Source organism: Vidua chalybeata, chromosome 4, assembly GCF_026979565.1.
Source record: "Vidua chalybeata isolate OUT-0048 chromosome 4, bVidCha1 merged haplotype, whole genome shotgun sequence".
NCBI classification, from domain to species: Eukaryota; Metazoa; Chordata; class Aves; order Passeriformes; family Viduidae; genus Vidua; species Vidua chalybeata.
Window position 1 is genome coordinate 42,087,046 of NC_071533.1, and position 18,385 is coordinate 42,105,430.

Here is an 18,385-nt window from a genome sequence, read left to right on the forward strand (position 1 = left end):
TACTGATTGTCACAGCTTAACATTAATTTTTATAGCTGACAATGTTTTATCTCTTTTGTGCATGGATCTCAGTCCCTCATAGATTATATCCAACTATTAATTTTCTTTGAAGGGATGGGGACTTACAGGTCAGTGTTGACTTTAAATTACCATTTATTTTTAAAGAAACTCAAGTAGTCAGCAGATCACATGGGCTGCTTTTCACTTCAGAAGATACCCACAATTTTAATGCTATTTGTCATTTTAGGACTAGGAATATGACCTAATTTCCCAAGCCTACATAGCAAATAAACACTCCATGTCTCCTGGGAGCAGTACTACCACTCCACTACTAACTTTGGCTCATTACACTGAGTTTGCTGATGTACTGTGTATGTGATATATGAGAATGAGTGAGTGGGTGTTGCTTGCAAATGTCCTCTGTTCATCCATAATATAAACAGGCCATCCTTACTAGTCCCTAGGTAACCAGTTTCTGGCTCAATGTTTAAGCTACAGTCCTGGAAAGATTGTGTGTTGGACCTGATTCTGTTTGTATTAGAAAATTATCTAGGTTTTGTAGAAATTCTGATGATTTACTGTACATGATTCTAGCATATATAACCTAATTTGAATGCCCTGATAACTCCTTTACCCTATATATCATATATGCTTAAGCAATAAATCATTCTAATCCTTGGGTCTGACCCCTACAGCATCTTTTCTTTGTCTTTTGGAGGTTGCAGCCAGCAAACTGAAGTTCATTAACTCATGACCTAACAGCGTTGTACTTTGTTGCTTTTCCCTGAATGCCTTCTCCTTAATGTTGTTACCATCACTTTTTAAAATATTTATTGATGATTCATATAGAGAAAATAAACTCGCTATAATGATTTGAAAAATGTTTCTTCCCATTTTAAGTCTTATCTGAGACTCCTAGCATTAGAAGACAGAAAATGAGAAGGGTGTGTGGGAGAGTCTGTGCTTCACCAATTGTAATTTTGTCATTATGGTTACTTGTATTGCACTTACCACCTCTTGCACTGAGGTTGCGATTTGTTTCTAGCTGTTCTTCTTTGTATCCAAAAAACAAATTATCAATCTCAGCATAATGGAGCATTTATCTTACACTTTCTTTTCCATTAGAACTTGGAAAAATGGTTAGGCACTCAGTATAAACTAATTCCTATTTGATTAGGATTTTTTAGTTTAGTTTGGGGTTTTTTTGGCATTTGTAAAAAGAGGACTTTCAAGGTGAATTTTAGGACTTCGCTCCTACACTAAGTTCTCAAGGTGTCTTTATCTGTGAAGTCCCTCTAGCTGATGTCTGTGAAGTGTTCCAGCACGTATTACTCAACCATCATAGTTGCTTCCCTCTCTTGTGATTGCTGTATTGTCTTTTGTATTAGACCTGTGCTTTGTCCATTACAAAACAGTACCATAATTTCCTATCCTGCTCTAGCATAGAGCTCTAAGTAGATGATATCCTGAATATAATTTTGTAATGTTTCCTTATTTTTAGTAGGATTGAACACCTCCTGTTTCTCTGCACCGCAGCAGAGAACCACGTTGCACCAGCAATCATGTCTCTGTAAGTCAGGCATTCCTCTGGAACAACACTTAAAATGTGCAAGCAGAATGCAATACACAGTAATGTGGGAATTGGTTGTGACATGAATTTTTGGAAGACCACACTACTTGAGCATTTTCATTCTATAGCAGCTGTTAGTTACTCTTAAATAGTTATATTAGAATAAATGAATGGAAAAATCTTAATGAATTTCAGCCATGACCACAGATATATTTTCTATCATAAAACATTTTACATAGTGGTCAATGTGGCATAATATATAGTTCCACATATGTTTACATGTAGTAGCAACTTATGTCAGAGTATTCCAAAAGCTAATAAAACCTCTTTACTCGTCTTCTTAATTATATTTAACTTTAAGAAAGTTCACAGTTTTAGTATTCATTTCAGAACTCTTCTTGTTAGGTAGTTACCTCAGAGGCAGTTCAAATACTAACCAAGAAGTAAAAAAAATGCAAAAATGAGGCTTATGACCTACTTTTTGGTTACTATTCCCTTGGACAAATTAGCTTGTGAGTTCACCAGTATGGTGAATGCATATGGATCCATTTATGTCATTTGAACTGCTCTTGTATGGATGTTCCATGCTGGGCAACTGAAAAGGAGAAGCAGAGAAGTGGAAGTACAGGAAGCCACAACTGGCAGTTTGATAATTTATATCACAAGAACTTTTACCTGAAATGCAGAGGACTTGTACAATGAACACAGTTTAAATTGTACTGATATTTCAGAGACCATATTACTTATAAATTTTGGTGCTGTGAGCTTGAAGAGTAACAAACATTTTCTGGTTAATAGCCTCTCTTTCTAAGTATTTTTGATGCCAAAAAGTATGAATAAATATGACATGTTCATACCTATACCTTCTGAGAAAAGGCTAACAGGCCTTTTCAGATCCTAGCAACCTATTTTGTATTCTATGGTCTAGGAGAACAAGGTCATCTGATTAAAAAATGCACATAGCACTGATGTGTAAATACTCTGTTTTACTAGGAAACATTACAGGGAGTTGGAAGAGACAAAAGAATAAAATACATTTTTTGTTTTTCCAGATTTAAAGCTGATCAGACCAGCAGAACACCATATGTAAGAATTTGTTATCTTGAGTTTTGTAACCTAGAATATGTCTTCAAAAATATCTAGATCTAACTGGAGGACTTGTAGCAATGGTTTGTTTCCATGACTGCTGTGCTCACTGATTACAAATTGACCTCTTCTTCTAATTAGTACTTGCTTTAGTTTGTTGGTTGTCTTATATTTTTGCTATATTAAATGTTCTCATTTCTACCATTGATTTTTCATTTGTTTTAAGCTTTCTGGAGCCAAATATCTGAAGTAAAGGCAACATAGGGATTGCAACAAGACTCCTGAAATTCAAAGTGAAGATCACTTAAAATGATCTTTTCCTGTATAATAGAAAACTCAAACTGAAAACCGTAAATCTTTTGAGAGCTGGCAGCAGGAAACATCTTGACCACAACTCAACTGAATATTTTATCTCCTATATACACATCTTTTCCTATGAATGTAATTTTCCAGAAATGACCAGACTGTTGAATGACTGTGTCAGTTGCTCATTGGGCAAACGGCCTCTGATACACTGACTGATATACCATCAGCAGCTCCTGCAGAAGATCACTCTGGTGCTGCAAGCCTCGGTTCACACAGGGCATTAATATAAATTACTCTCCATTACATAAGAAAATGCTATGGGGTTCATGTGGGGTGACAATAACAGAGTGCCTGACCTTATTCCAGCAGCAATAGCACTGGTAGTCTCTTTAAGCTGCTACAGTGCATTGTTGAGCCACTTTTTGTCCACAGAAGGAAGGGCTCAAGCATTAGTGTGTCTTTATTTCTGAAGATTCTGGGCAGTCTGTATGAGTCAGATTAGACTTTAGGAAGAACAAGTTATTGCAGCATCAGTATGCTGTCCTGGAAACACTAATGCTACTTCTTAGCAAGGGCAGGTTGTGTGATATCAGCAAACTAAACACATTTTTTCAAACACTGCTTGATTTCTACTTTAGATATTTAGTAAAGCATCTGTAACTTTAAAGCTGAGTCATAGGCTTGGCACAAAAAGATGTATGACTGGCAATATGAAAGCAAACATTTGTTTATTTCTCTTCACGAGCGAATTTTTGTAACTATATAGGGAACATTTCTTGACTTAATGATTAGTAATAAAGGAAGAAACCAATGTTAAAAATTATTAGGAATGTAATAAAGAAATTAAATAGAAAACACCACTGTGATTACTTTTATCTGCAACAAACATACAAGAATTGCATACAATTCTTTTTTTACTCATTTCAGTTATGCACGAAAAAAGGTTTAGAGAAGGATGACAAATATAATCTAATGTATAAGACCATCATCTGCATGAGCAAAAAGCATACTGGCTAGGATCCCTCACAAAAAAAGAAAACTAAAGAATATAGGGAAGGAAGTTTACAAAATGAAGTGTGGAGGAAAGGTGGATAGGGATATATTTCAGTTGTGTCATGAGAGGCATAAAATAAAACTAGTAGTATTCAGAGCAAACCAAGGATGTTTCTTCACACAATTTATTGAGCTGCCACATGGTGTTATGGATAGCAAAAATCTACATGATCTCAAAGTATGACGGTTCAGATTCCTAGAAGAAAAATAAGAACTGTTACATAGAAAAATAGATAATGTTTCTGTTCAAGAAGCTTTTAAACCTCTTGTTGAGGTTTAGATAATATTCTGAGAAAGTATAGCTATGTGCTTGCTTTCATCTTCCTCAAGTTCCTGCTGTTGGTTACTGTGAGGGTCAAGATAGCAGGCTAGAGAGACCCTTTCCCCCCAGTATTTCCACTCAACATACAAGCTGCATCTATTCCAGAAATATTAATACCTAACAAGAAAACAGAAAGTAAGAAAGCATTTTGTATAATATGTCAGAGTTTACCTCTAGGAAAAAAACATCTTACCTGAACAAGAACCGTTTCTGTGAGGATACAGCTGTCTGAAAAAGGCCTTATGATTTTCATGTTTATTGCTTCTCAATTTTGGTTCAAATAAGTTATTATTTCTCACTTAACCTATATAAGCAATATCATCTGTGAAGACAATTATATGTTGATTTGATCACTTTTAAAATGACTAATGCATTGCATCAGAGAGAATTTTGCATCTTCTAAAAAATGTGTTCAAATCCTTTCATGTCCTTCCTGGTTTCCTTTATCGACATTTTACATAGTTTTTATAGTTATTCTGATTGGACACAATATATTCATGCTCACTTTTTAAAAGTAGAAAAGAAATACCAAAATTCTAGTACTGTCATATGAACAAAATAATTCATCTAGTTTGATACATGCTGTCTAATTATTACTGTTATTATTCTTGTCTCTTCTCTTGATTACTTATTTACTTATTACTTACAGTTTTTTAAATTAAAATACTGTAGAGGTAAAGAGAGGTAAAATAGATAGCTGCTTTATTTATTTTTAATGGAGAAAGTAAAGATACTTTCATTTGTTGACTTCTTTGGCTTTTCTTTCTAACTTTTTTTTTTGTCTTAACTGAGATCACTCATTATTTATTTACTAGCTTACTAGGTCTCTTTATTCTGATGGATGCTTTTGTTTGTTTGTTTGTTGTTTTTTTTGGCATTTTCCCTACTTTTTGCAGCCAGAAAGTTTGGGATTTTTGTCCCAAATGCAAATTCCTTTCAAAGAATTAAATTTCAGAGTCACACAAAAACGTTCTTGGCTGGGATTGTATTTTCTTTGCAACACTAAATTATACATTTCACAATTTTTCTCTGCCTGGTCAAAGCAGTGTCATTAAAATTACTTAATATGCAACCTTAAAACTAAATGTTCAATCTTATAAACTCCTGTACCTTCAGTTTATGGGCTGTGATAATACACTGTCCATTACCCCAGAAAATAATAGACTCCTTTCTTTCTCAATTTGTACTTATTATATTTTATGTGATACCAAGGAAAAGAAACTTGGTAATATGTGGTTTTGGTTTTTGGCTCATGCTCTATGGTGGTTTGCTGTGGGCTCCCAGTAGTCATCTTTAACTGTATTGTTGGAGTTTTACAGAGGCTGGCAAGAATTCCCTGCTTCTGATGGACTTTTATGGCTTTGCAAACCTTGCCAAATCACCTTTACAAATTTTTATTCATACAAAGTTCAAGAAGGAATTATTGCCTTTCTTTTAAGAGAAAAAAAAAATCTGATGCTTGTTATCTGCAGAGAAAAATCCTGGGGTTTTAGCAAATTTCCCATATTGTATAGCATTTGGTTTTACTATTCCTCTTCTTCAAAGTTGCAAAACATTAATTTACATGTTTTATTTAAGGGAGGAGGAATATTTTGGTGGTTTTCTTGTTTTACTTTCAGAACTAGGTATAAATATTTCCAATATACAGTGGTATATGAGGTTTTCCCTGCTCCATCAGTTGTAATTAGAGGGGGGAAAAATATAGAAAAAAAATGTCCTTTTCAACAGAGGGAAAACATCAGTTAAGCCTCGCCCTCCACTTCTGAACATACACACCTGTAAGTTTCCACAGTTTAAAAAGTATTATTGTGGGAGCTGTTTGTTAAAATAGTACAAACTGTCAAGATTCTTGGCTTGTTTTCTTCTACTCAAAATAAGTACTAATTTTTAAAAGGAAAATAAAGCACTTTTGTAATGACAGAATCAGCTTAGCGTAAGCCTCATCTTGTCCTTAAATTGCATTTTCATTCCTATAGAATGAAGAAATAGAAAGATATGTTGCTGAGTATGCCAAGTTGGAAAAGGAACACTTCCCTTGCTTTCAATACAGGACTGAACTTGATGGGGAATTAGTGATTGGTTTTGCAACACAAAACACTGATGCTATGTTGCCATCAGTTTTGCCAAGATCAATGCATTTGTAAACCCAAAATGTCTAAATTTCTTCATCATATACTGTTCTGTCTAAAGAGCAAAACACTAGGCATGAAGCTTTCTCACTGAGGATAGTGGAAAATTTTGTTATTGATTTTTAGTAAATTTTGGATTTCATTGCTATTGGAATATCGCCTTCCCCCTCATCCCCATCCCCAAGGCAAATAGTGAGCACAAGGCTCTAAATTATATCCAAAGTGTAACTTATAAACACTGTGACTTGAGTCAGCATTGCAGGTAAATACTTGGTAAATTTTTCTGCTAATTCAATACAACGTAGGTATTACCTCATTTTAACACTTTGGTTTTTGTATTAAAAATAAAATCTTACTAAAGGCAAATGGGAAAAAATCACAGAAATGGAGATGGAAAATCTTTAGAGTAGGACAAAGCAATTTTGTCAGAGATAAATATTGGATGCCAAAAGGGGAAGATACCTTTTAAAATCCCATATTTGCAGGATCCTTACAGTTTTTCTGTAGGTAACCAATCTTAAACAACATTTTGGCTACATGGTTTATTAATCTCATTTTAACTATTATGGTAGCATGCATTTGACTGACCAGCAGGATATCTTTCATGTACAAAACACCAAGTATTAGTAAAATGCATTCCTGTCCATCTATTATTTAAACAAAAGCAAAAAGAACTTAAAGACCCTAGGAAAAACTACTAAAGGTTTGTGTTGCTTTCTACCAATACAGGATGTTTACAAGTGTGGGAAGATATCATGCTGAAAATTTCTGATATTCATGTATAAATAAATATTTTAATAAAATATAAGTGTACTGTAAGAATGTTAGTGATATGCTTCCTACTTTCCATAGATGTCTTGTGGCCTTCTGCCTGATCTTTGGAAACAATAACTGTGACACTGATGTATTCAGTGCTATTGTGCCTGTTGTATTAGGGAAAAAAAAGACACTTCAGATTAAGATATTCTGCTTAAGACACATTTGGATGAACCTGGGGTAAATCTGCCTGGGAAAATGGGATTTAAGTGTCTAGAAAACAAGATTAGCCTTTTCCATTTGATCTTTGGTGAAATCACATTGAACTGAGATGTTTTAGAGTTGACAGCTCCTAGTGAATTCGCTTTTTCTTCACATTACAGAACTGGAGAGCAGAGGCCACAGGCCCTGCTGCCCTTTTATTGTCTTATAGCTCCGTTGTGTCAATTCTCATGCAAGAACTTGTGCTGCACGTATTGAGTAGCTAAAGCTTCACTAATAGTATTTGACATTATAATAGATGTCTAGCCAAAATTATAGAAAAAGATTTGATGGATTCAAATCTCTGTGATTAATAGGATATGTTACTTCATGCAATTTTTTTCTTCTTTGAAGTAAGAATACATAATGAATGTCATAATGTAATTATAATTTTTGCAACTTCCTAGAATTGTTACCTCAATTAGGTGGCAAAAAAGGTAAAGACAACAAACCCTTGTTTTAAAAAAAGTCAAGCAGAAACCTCTGAAATTAATAAAAGAGAGAAAGTTAAGTGCCACTTTATTTTCCTAATTATGTAATGCTGAAGGCTACATACATGGTACCATTAAAAAAAAAAAAAATCATGTGGCAGACCAGCAAGATTCAGGAGAAAAAATTGCAGTGGAATTATTATCTGTTCATAATTTTGTAAAAGACAATCAGCACTCTATATATGAGATAAAAAGTACAGTGTTTCTGAAGAATACATCTCACGTGGAAATCATACCTTGGTTGGTGCTCTCTTTCCAGCCTGCTGTTGATTCAGTTGAGCAGTTTGGATCTACTGCACAAGAAGCTTAAAGCCAGTAAGTATGGAATTTCTTCATTCCCAGGTAGGAATTTACCATTTGCAATATAGAGAATACATGCCTATAGAGAAATTAGACACAATTTTCTGAGTCTCAAATCAAGTGTTGCACTCAGATAAACTAAATTTAGTAGCCCATAAAACCTGATACTTGTAAAAATTAGACCATTTATATGGAATGATTGATATTTAGATATAAATGAAAGACTAACTGAATACCTGGAACACAGTTGTTTCATTTCCATTTAATTCTTGTGACATGAACAAAGGAAAAGTTGTGCTGTTTAAATTATAACCATAAACATGGTTCCAACAGAAGGAATGGATCAACTTGTGGGTAGTTTTCACATCTGGTTTGCTAAAAGAGCCATCTCATAATGAGTGTGAGTAAGGGAACTCTGCGTGCTTCACTAGTTTGTGAAAACCTGAGACTCGTTGAAACCACCATTCCACGACAGTCTTTGAAAACCTGATCTGGACACACAATCAGTCCTGCGTAACTGGAAGAACATCTCTTATGATCAAAACTATGGTTTCAATCAGAGGAAGTTTTTTGCAATGAGACAGACATAGGCGTGCACTTTGTCTCAGGTATCTATATTTCTAATTCAGAAGATTTCAGAATTGTAGGTAAAATGCTTCATGTTTCTCTCCTCCTCAAGCAGGGTTGGGTTTTTTTTTTGGGCGGGGGGTCTCGAGAGCAGAATTCTAAATCTAGTCTGGAAGAGAGGAAATGAAGTGATGTTGGATTTTAGTTGGATGTTAGTCATCCATGATAAAATCTGAAACTTTGTGTGAGATTTTGTTAAATGGCTTTATCTACAATAAAATTGGACCTTTAAAATATCCAGCTGCCCACTTTTTTACATGGCAGAGTTAGTATGTTTTGTATGTATAAGGCGATACACATAGCAATTCCAGAAATTAACATACTCTATAAAAAACATAAGTTCTACAGAAATCTCTTCCAGTTCACTAAAAACAAAACAAAAAAAAAACCAAAACCAAAATCATAGAGAATCCAGCAAGGCACTTCACTGTGTTACATTAAAATCCTCATAGTTATGATTATCAAAAATACATGTTGTAAAAACTTGTATCAGTGCAAAGAAAAAAGGGTAGAAAAATGGCATGCTCTCTCTAAAGGCAAAAAAACCCCAATGAACCTCTAAATGTTGTTTCTCCTTGATAAAATTGTAACCTTTACTTGTTGAGCAATTTCTGTTCACTTTGGTAACCAGAATAATTTGAATGCATTAATCTGAAATACCAAAAGAGCCATGAAAGAGTCAATTCCACCCACGTATAACAGATTATTCAGATCACCCAAATTTGTCTCACAATGTAGACTTCCATAAGAGAGTTTTTTTAACTAGAAAGGGACAAATTGGTTTTTAATTTCCAGAGTTTAAAAGATTGGCAGGAAAAAAAACGTGTGTGTGTGGTGGGGGGAGAGATGTCAGGTTTTTCTGGGCCTAGGAGTATTAAATTAGAAGCTTTTGACTCAGTGAAATTATTACTCTAGTTAGGGTTACTTTAAAAAAACTTTATAATGATCAGATGACATGTAGGATTTTTTTTTTTATTTTTTGACCTGGAATCTTCTTAATCTGTTTTTTGGTCTAGCTCAACTTTTTAATCTTTTTTCATACCTGCTGTGTCTCATATGCTATTTCCTTCATTTACTCTGTCTACTTTCACACTTTGTGGATCACTTAGCTTTTTTAATGGCATATTTCCCAACAGATGACTGTGTCCCAAAATTCAATCAGAATGTCAGATCATCTAGCAATACCCTATTTCTATATGGCTTGATTTTGACAGTCCAAATGTCTCAGATAGAAATCAAAGTACTTTAATAGAAATCACTCCATAATCAAGATAAGAATATTAAGCACCTAACAAATTTTTAGTCTGACTTAATCAATTGCAATGTTAATTTTTTTCATTCACTCATTTGATAATTCTCCAGTAAAACCTACTGATATGTCTAATCATCTTTTGTCACAACTTTCAAGTTTTGCTCAACAGAGAGCCAAAAAGATGAGCAATACACCTATTTTAATATGAAAGAATTATCAGTCAACAATCAAAAACTCCCCTTATTTTATCAATTATGCCACTATAATGTTTGCTCCATTTTGATAATCAAATGGCTGTGCAGGAGACTAAGTTCTTGCCCCTCTTTACACCTGTATTTGTTGGGCATCCCCTTACAGTATTGGATCTCCCCAGGGACAGATATTCTAATGTAGATTCTCAACATGAGACTTCTTTTCTGTAACTTAAGGGATCTCAAAGGTAGCATATAGTCTCCTTTTGTCAACAACTGAGAGAAAACATATTTTAGCACATGTCCTAAAGTGCCAAAGAAATGGAAAACTACTTCCTCTTTGGAAGGAGCCTGTTTTGTTTTTCATTGACTGTAATGAACCATCAGACACTTGGCTTCAGACTGGAGCCTTAATTCTGGGATGACAGAAGGGAGATGAGGTCCTCTCCTATTTGTTTTACTCTGTCTGTGTACAGCTAGCTTTGATGAATATCTGCCCACACATGACTACTGTTGAAAACAATTGTAGTTCTCCATTTGGATTTTGCATTCTTTGGTCAGTAAATGTTGGCATGATGCAAGAGGAATATCAAGGCAACATTGCCCTTGAGACATCCTGGCATTTGCTTGGATTTGAAGATTTCTATGTATTCTAAAGGCTAGAACAAATACAGTTCAGCTGATGACCTTAGGAAAATGTCAAGAAAGCAGAAACATTTTTTTTAAATCTTTGCATGGTAAAAATTAGTAGAAATAGCCTGTAGATGTCTATTTAAAGATAAACTATCATTTTAATGAAAGAAAGCATTTAAACGTGCTTTGAAATGTCAAACTGACAGCTCTGTTTTGTTAAAAGCAAATGGTTTGGCTTTGCATCTTAGGAAGGGTGAAAAAAGGAGTTTGGTTATAAGGTCAAGTGTTCAAGCCAACCTGAAAAAACGAGTTGTGTTACAATTACTCCCACTGCTGTGCAAACATGAAGTTGACTGATGAAATGAGTCTTCTTAATTATGAACTTTGATATTGTATATTTAGGGTAAGCTTTTGAAAACTCACTGAGTTTGATCCCAGCTTTTTTTGACCTTGACTGAGAGTAGATTGAGCTCAAAACTTGTTTTATTCCTACTGGCACACAGCATTATTATTTGACAAGGCATCTGTTACACAGTTTTACTAAACAATAGCTCACACAATGTGCAGAAAAACCTTTGAATCTACTGTACATCTAGACTTTGAAATTCTGTTTTAAAAAAAGGGAATCAAATGACTTTTCAAGATCTCCTATGAATATTAACATCCTTGCTGTGAATATCTCTGCATGAATACATCTCTTTCTCGTTTGAGTCTTACCCCTTTTGGCTTAGGTGATCAACATATGTGGAAAAGGGCAAGAAAAGGAATAGGGACTTAGAAAACCAGAAGTGATTTGAAAGAAGGCTATTACAATGTAAAAGGATATTAATACAATCAATTATGGCTCCTAATTCCCTCCAGTTGCCTTAAAGATTTCAGTGCAAAAACTGAAAACTGTGGGCTATAAATATTAGCCTGTCAGATGACTAGTTTCAGAATTGTGTGGAAACAAATATTTCTTTGGACTATTTTGATTTTTATGTAGTTTTATCAACCAGAATCCTATTATTATATAAAAATTATTTTAATGTAATCATCCACAATTTGGAACCAATAATTTTCAATTTTTAAAATAAAATATTTGCAATTTCTAGCTTTTTAAAATATACATGCTTGTCTCTCTGCCTCCTCCTCCTCTCTCCAGATCAGCTGGTTGCCCTGAGAAGATGCCATCACTGCAGGGAGTCTTACTAAGAAGCTGGGGTTAGTTTTAGTTTTGAATGAATTCAGGCTTATGTTCATTATCAATAGGGAAGATTAGGTTGAGTTTCACAGCTGGAACCTGCTCCTGAAAGTGATCTGTTGATCTACCCTTTGCACTTAAGAATTTTATACTGGGACAGATTAGTTGAAGTGTCCCTGTGGAGTATAGCTGTAGGTTTGTGATGGGATAGGAATTCAAAAAATAGATTAGGCCCAGCATGCTACCTGCTTTTTAGGTCAGTAGTAGCTGCTTGAATTCAAGTTAGAAAGACATAAGAAGCCAGAAGCACGACGAATGTGCTCTACTTTGTGCCTGCTTTGCCCAGTGACAGTCTCATGCCAGTTGCATCAGTTTTCTAGTTTAGCCTGAAGTGTTGAACATCAAGACTCTGTTCAGAGACAGATTAACAGGTTGTGCAGAAAGTAGGAAGCAGTCAAGAACTGGTCTAAGCATGTCTTGTATTGCATAAATTCATTAATGATAATAGGGGAAATTAGCATGGCTTTCATTATATCACAGAGAACTAGGACCTCTGCCACCCAGTGTTAAATGTGTAGGAAAATGAAATTTTCTGGCCAGACAGTGAAGGAAGGAATTGTTTGGGGCCTCTGATGTAATCTCCATATCAGTGCACCTTTGTTCTTTAATTTGTTGTCATTGCTTTTTGTTGTTTGTTTTTTCTTTGCAGCTTTTGAAAAGTGAAAAGGTTAGGGATTGAATTTTGGATTCTTAGAGACATTGACTCCTCATCTTTCTAGGTCTATGCCCAGGATGTATCCTGAGATCTAATAGCAAGAATAATGCTCTTGATTCAGCACAAAACATACAACTTTTTGAAGGGAACATGTCATGGTTTTTATTAAGCAATTGTTTAGCGGAGAACAAAAGCTTCCTAGTAACCAAGTTAAGCATGCTGCAAATTCAAACTTAGTAATGGTAATTTGCTGACTGGAAGTTGGTATGCAGGTTTCTCATTTTGCTTTGTCTTATTTGTTATTATATAAAAGAAAGAGGAAATGAAGTATCTGAAACTGCTGCTTTACTGTTTTTCCGTGAGATGTATCCAAAAAGCTGGTACATGGAGTTTGGTTTAGGTTTTTTCTCTTTCTGACTGAATGATTAAATCTATTTTCAATAAGGATGGCAGTAGCACTCTTTATTAATTTCATTGAAAACTATGAAGACTATTTTACAGATTTGATTTCCTGTGTACCTTCTTTTAATCATACCTGTTGGACTGACTTTTGGTGTAATAATGATGTGTAAAAATAAATAATTTTTTTATGATTAAGTATAGTGGTCTGAACATGAGACTGTAAGACAAGAACAAATTCATTCTGTGGTTTGGACCTGAATCAATGAGAAATGGATTCAGTTTCCCTCATATATAAGATATGTCCTATGGGCTTAGATAAACCATCTGTCTAGATTGTTTATCTATTTTTTTTGTTTCCAACAGTTACAATTAAATATGCTACTTAAGAAAAGCACAGTGAGTGTCTGCTACTGCAGTCAATTTCCTTCATGCTTTTCCAGCATCTGTATTCATTGAATAAAATATCCAACATTGGACTACCTCTCCAGTTCCCGTTTACTTAAAAATCATTTTATGGTCCTGGTGTCCAGAACTATGTCTGAGGCATTTTTAAACCTCACAGTTTAAACCTCTTGTAACAACAAATTCCAGAGGTTCACTACCTGGCTTATCAAGGAAAACAAAAGAAAAACCCAACAAACCCAAACCAGTATCCAACCTAAACCACAAATCTCTCTTTCATAATTTTTAAGTTCATCTCCAACTATTTTCAGCCATGTGAAAAATGAAGTTGGACTTAAGCAAGAATCTCAGACCAATATATCCACCATTTTGGTATTTATGGTTTCTGAATCAGTATGATGGGCTGAAGCAAACCCTGCAGTGTGGATCAGAAGGTCAGGAGGGAATTTTCAACCTTTAAACTTTGCAATAGGTCAATAGCAACACTTTTTCTGCCACAAGGAACCACCGGCAGCACAGCGGCAATGCACCTCTACTTTGTTATATGTAAAGATGGGATGTAGGGAGCAAAGATAGACTTAAAATTGGAAAGTAATTTTCATGAAGTATTAAAATTACTAGAAAAAATAGGAGATGGTGGACACCTTTCTCTTGGGAAATGTGAGTGTTCCACTTATGTGGGAAGAGTCAGATCTGCAACTACAGGAAAGGGAACATCTGGCTGGATAGAAAATCCTTTAAAAATATACAATAATTACATCCTATTACAAGCTTAAAATGAATCTGCCTAAAAAGCAAATATCACATGGGAATGTACATGCAGAAGAATGGGTTGGGGTGTTTTATTCTGCTCAACACAGTTTTGAAGTACCTTTTTTCAGTGGTTCATCTTTCAATGAACCACTGGATAAATGTTATTCTAATGACAGTTATAAGCGTAACTTTGGAAAACAAAAATTTATAAAGGCTTTGAAAACACTGATCTTATTTAGCTTAAAATGAGAAGGCTCAGTAAGGAAGGCTACGTGTTCAAATCTCTAAAAGTGTCGGAACCCAGAATGTCCCTTGGACATTCTTGGATGTTCCGGGCCCAGGTCAGAAGCATTTGAGACCCTGGCATGCAGCCAGAAACCCCTGTGGTTTTGAATCTGATCCATGGAACAATTTACCAATCTTGCAGGAAGAACAAGTAATCACAAAAGTTTAGATATTATAGTAGAAGTAGTCACAAAGTGAAAAGAAGAATTTTTGAGTGCTGTACAGGGGGGTTTTAGGCCTTGTACAGAGGGGTCTGAGTTTTGTATATGGGGGTCAGAAGTTCTAAGATGAAGGGATTTGGGTGTGCCCTGTCCTCCTTCTTTCTTCTTCCTATCTTCCATGTTCTTAGTAATGTTGGCACTCACAGAGTAGTTTAGAGTAGAAAGTCTGCTGACTTTCAATATAGGTGATAGGCATTGGGGAAAAACCATAAACATTTAACATGTAATGTATGATATAAAAGATAGCACCAGCCCCTGGGGCAGTCAGAGTGTGTCAGAGTGTGTGTGTGTGTGTGTGTGTGCCTTTGTCTGACCTGCTGAATGAACTGCAGCAGTTCAGGAAGAAAATCTTTTAGATAACATGCAATAAACTACCTTGAGACCGGACAACTGAAGACTACTGATTCTTTCTTTGAAGGCAAGGGTTGGAGGAGAGACTTTTCCATCTTTTGGGGTCACCCCAATCTGGGGGTGAGCCCTGGCATAAAAGGCTGTTTTAAATAGGAGAAAAGAATTGACTTTTGTAAAGAAACCCTATTAAGAAAAAATGAGGATCAATAAAATAAGGCATTTACACTATTATGTTCACTATGGGAAATGAACTGGTCTCAATATTGTTTGACAATATTTTTAAGGTTTTAATAATTCAGCATTTTACTTTTGTAGGGTTTAGCACATTCCTAATTTCTAGAATAGGCAAAATATTGACCAGAAAGTAGCCCTGAAGAAAAAGTGAAGGAATGCAGCAGATATTTAAGTGAAGAGGAGGTATATAGGAACAAAATCAGGGGAAACTGCATTTCTTTAAAGAAACAATTCTTTCTGACATTGTTTTAGAAATTACATAGAAATGTCTCTTGAATTGAATTGGGACTGTTTTGCTCTGCTATACTGCCAAATTTTGTAAGTATAACTGGGAAGAAAAGGATTTTGAATAAGCTATCTCATAGCTAGTGACTTGGAAAACTACTGCAGGAAGGTAGGTATCATGCTAAGTGTTTGTATGTTTAGTGGTCATGTGCTGCTAGCTCCTAATATTTTTGTTAAATCTAAGACTGTTTATTTAGTGACATGGCTTCAGCTATACACAGTTTAGATTGTGCACAGTTTTCAGTTAAGAGGCAGCATAAATTTGCAATCAGTCATTTTATTGTTTTTGGTCAGAGGTTATAAAAATGAACATCATCAGTTTACAGGATGTTAAATTAATATTCTATGGACACCTGTTGTTGTGTGAGACCTTACACCACAAGAGGGAGGAAAAACTACGGTAAAGAGAAAAACATAATATAAGTCAGCTGAATAAAATGTGTGCTAGGGCTTTCTCCATTGTAAGCTTTAGAGATATGCAATTTGCTTGGTTAATTCAAACACTTTTCTTCAGATGCAGCCTGGAGCTGTCCATTTTTGCATCAGACTAACCCCTTTTTAGAGCAAGGGTTGGAAGGGTTTACACTACTGTGGTCATTTAGTCTGTAACACAGAGAAATTTGAATGTTAGATGCCAATGGTTTTGATTTTGACAATTTAAAAAGGGAATCCCTGAGAACAAAGACATCCCAATAATCCTGTAATCCTTGAATATCAACCAGTGTCAAAAAGCTTAATTCTAAGGATTCTTGTCTTGTTAATTAATTTTCAAAAGGGACCCACTTTTATACTAAACAAAAGAGAAATTTCTGGATAACAAAGTGCAGGCTGCTAGGTCAAGCATTGTAGAAAATGATCTTGCAGCAACAATGCCTTTCTCATTGAACTGAAGATATTTGTCCTGGCAATAATGCGACTGAATACATAAAATTACATTTCAGGAGTCCTAGCTGAAAGTTTGGTGTAGAATAGTTTCCCATGGGGTTTTTACAAGTGAGGATGTCTGGTCAAAGCCAAGGAAAATATTTCAGTACCTATTGATGATCTCCAAGCCACCATGCTTAGATCCTTTTCTAGGATTATATAAGGAAATACTAAATGAGAGCCCCTACCAAAAAAAGATAGGGTTTTAAATGTGCTTTTGATGACTGAGGAAGGACATTACTCTCATAATCAGTAAAATTGGCAGTACTCTTAAATATTTCCATTAAATTATGTTTTATGCAAATAAGGAATGCACAGAAGTGGACTACAGCCTCAAATCACAGCACCCCCCTTTTTCAGTAGCTAAGTCTTCTGTAAATCTGGTTACTCTGAGTAGATAAGCAATATGAAAATAAATGTATAATAAAACATTGGATTATGGTATCTACACCAGACATTGATATTTCAGACACTGATCAATACCCTATTTTTTTTTTTTTTAAGCATGAGAGGAAGTATGGTGGAGTCCCATCTGTAAAGAAACTAAAGAAGCTTACTTACTTCATCTTTTGGGATGACTCCAGAATGGCACTTCTACAGTCTTTTGAGTTGCTGCACACAGGAAGCAATGTTTTCTACCTTTGAGATTTAGATTAAACATAAATTCCATGGAAACTTACCAGTAAGACTTGTGTATTAAAAATAAACCATGGTCTCTGATTTTAACTCTTGGGTATGCTTCTGTCTGTCTGTTTAATAGGAGAAGGAAAAGGAGATGGCTTTAAACCAAACACAATAATTTAAATATAAAGATAATGGAAATCACATTCTGTGAAAAGAAAACATTTGTTAGCATTTATTTCTACATTAAGAAAGTAAACCTCATTATGAAAGCATGTTACTGTTTTTTCTGGCTCTTCTATTTCCCACTTTCTGCTCACATTTCTTGCAGTGAGTTTTCACACTGCTAACAAATGGATAGGAAACAGGCATTGAAATGCATCTGTGTTTCAGAAGCAGAATATATCTGAAAGGAGCACATCAGGTATTTCTAGACACACCAGAGGTGTGTTTTTGGCAGATGTACATTATACCAACTTGAACAAGGGATTGGGGCCTGGATTTTTAAAATTCATTCTTGAAACAATACTAAAAGAATTTGTTTGAAAGAATCTTACTTCTGACATAAAAATTGTGTTTTTATTTTTCAGCAGTGGCTATTGTTGACATTGAAGAATATAGGACATTAAGATCCAGACCTGTGTCTTTATACTATTTGGATATCTCTTTAGTCATCTGTCTTTATAAGGTCAGCTCACTGTTAGTGTACACAGTGTCACTTAGAATTTTAAATTAATTATCCTGCAGGCTGATTTCTACTTAATTTGAAAACAAGAGGAGAAATATTAACCATTAGGTGGTGGAGAAAGTATGAAATATATTTTAATTTGTAAACCTTCAAATTAGCCATCTTTTATGGAATGGAGAGAAATACAGTCTAGATTAAGGAAAACCTTAGGGTCCCAGAGCCAATGGAATATATTTATATGTTATATGTTTGTACACAGAACATATAAATTATCATAGATTTCAACCACTTTCTTGTTAAAACTTTGATTAGACTGAGACTTGAGCCACCGTGACTATGATTAC

General features: G+C 34.9%; 1 long non-coding RNA gene across 4 annotated transcripts in view; it reads left to right on the top strand.

Annotated features, from left to right (window-relative positions):
* The window catches only part of LOC128786837 (uncharacterized), a 146,505-nt gene extending 129,085 nt beyond the window's left edge, over positions 1 to 17,420 (top strand). For all 4 annotated transcript variants that reach the window (XR_008430489.1, XR_008430490.1, XR_008430488.1 and 1 more), the window contains 2 exons: positions 8,234 to 8,289; positions 17,237 to 17,420. This is a non-coding gene — a long non-coding RNA (uncharacterized LOC128786837). The remainder of the gene's footprint in view (positions 1 to 8,233; positions 8,290 to 17,236) is intronic.
* The last annotated feature ends 965 nt before the right edge of the window (positions 17,421 to 18,385 follow it).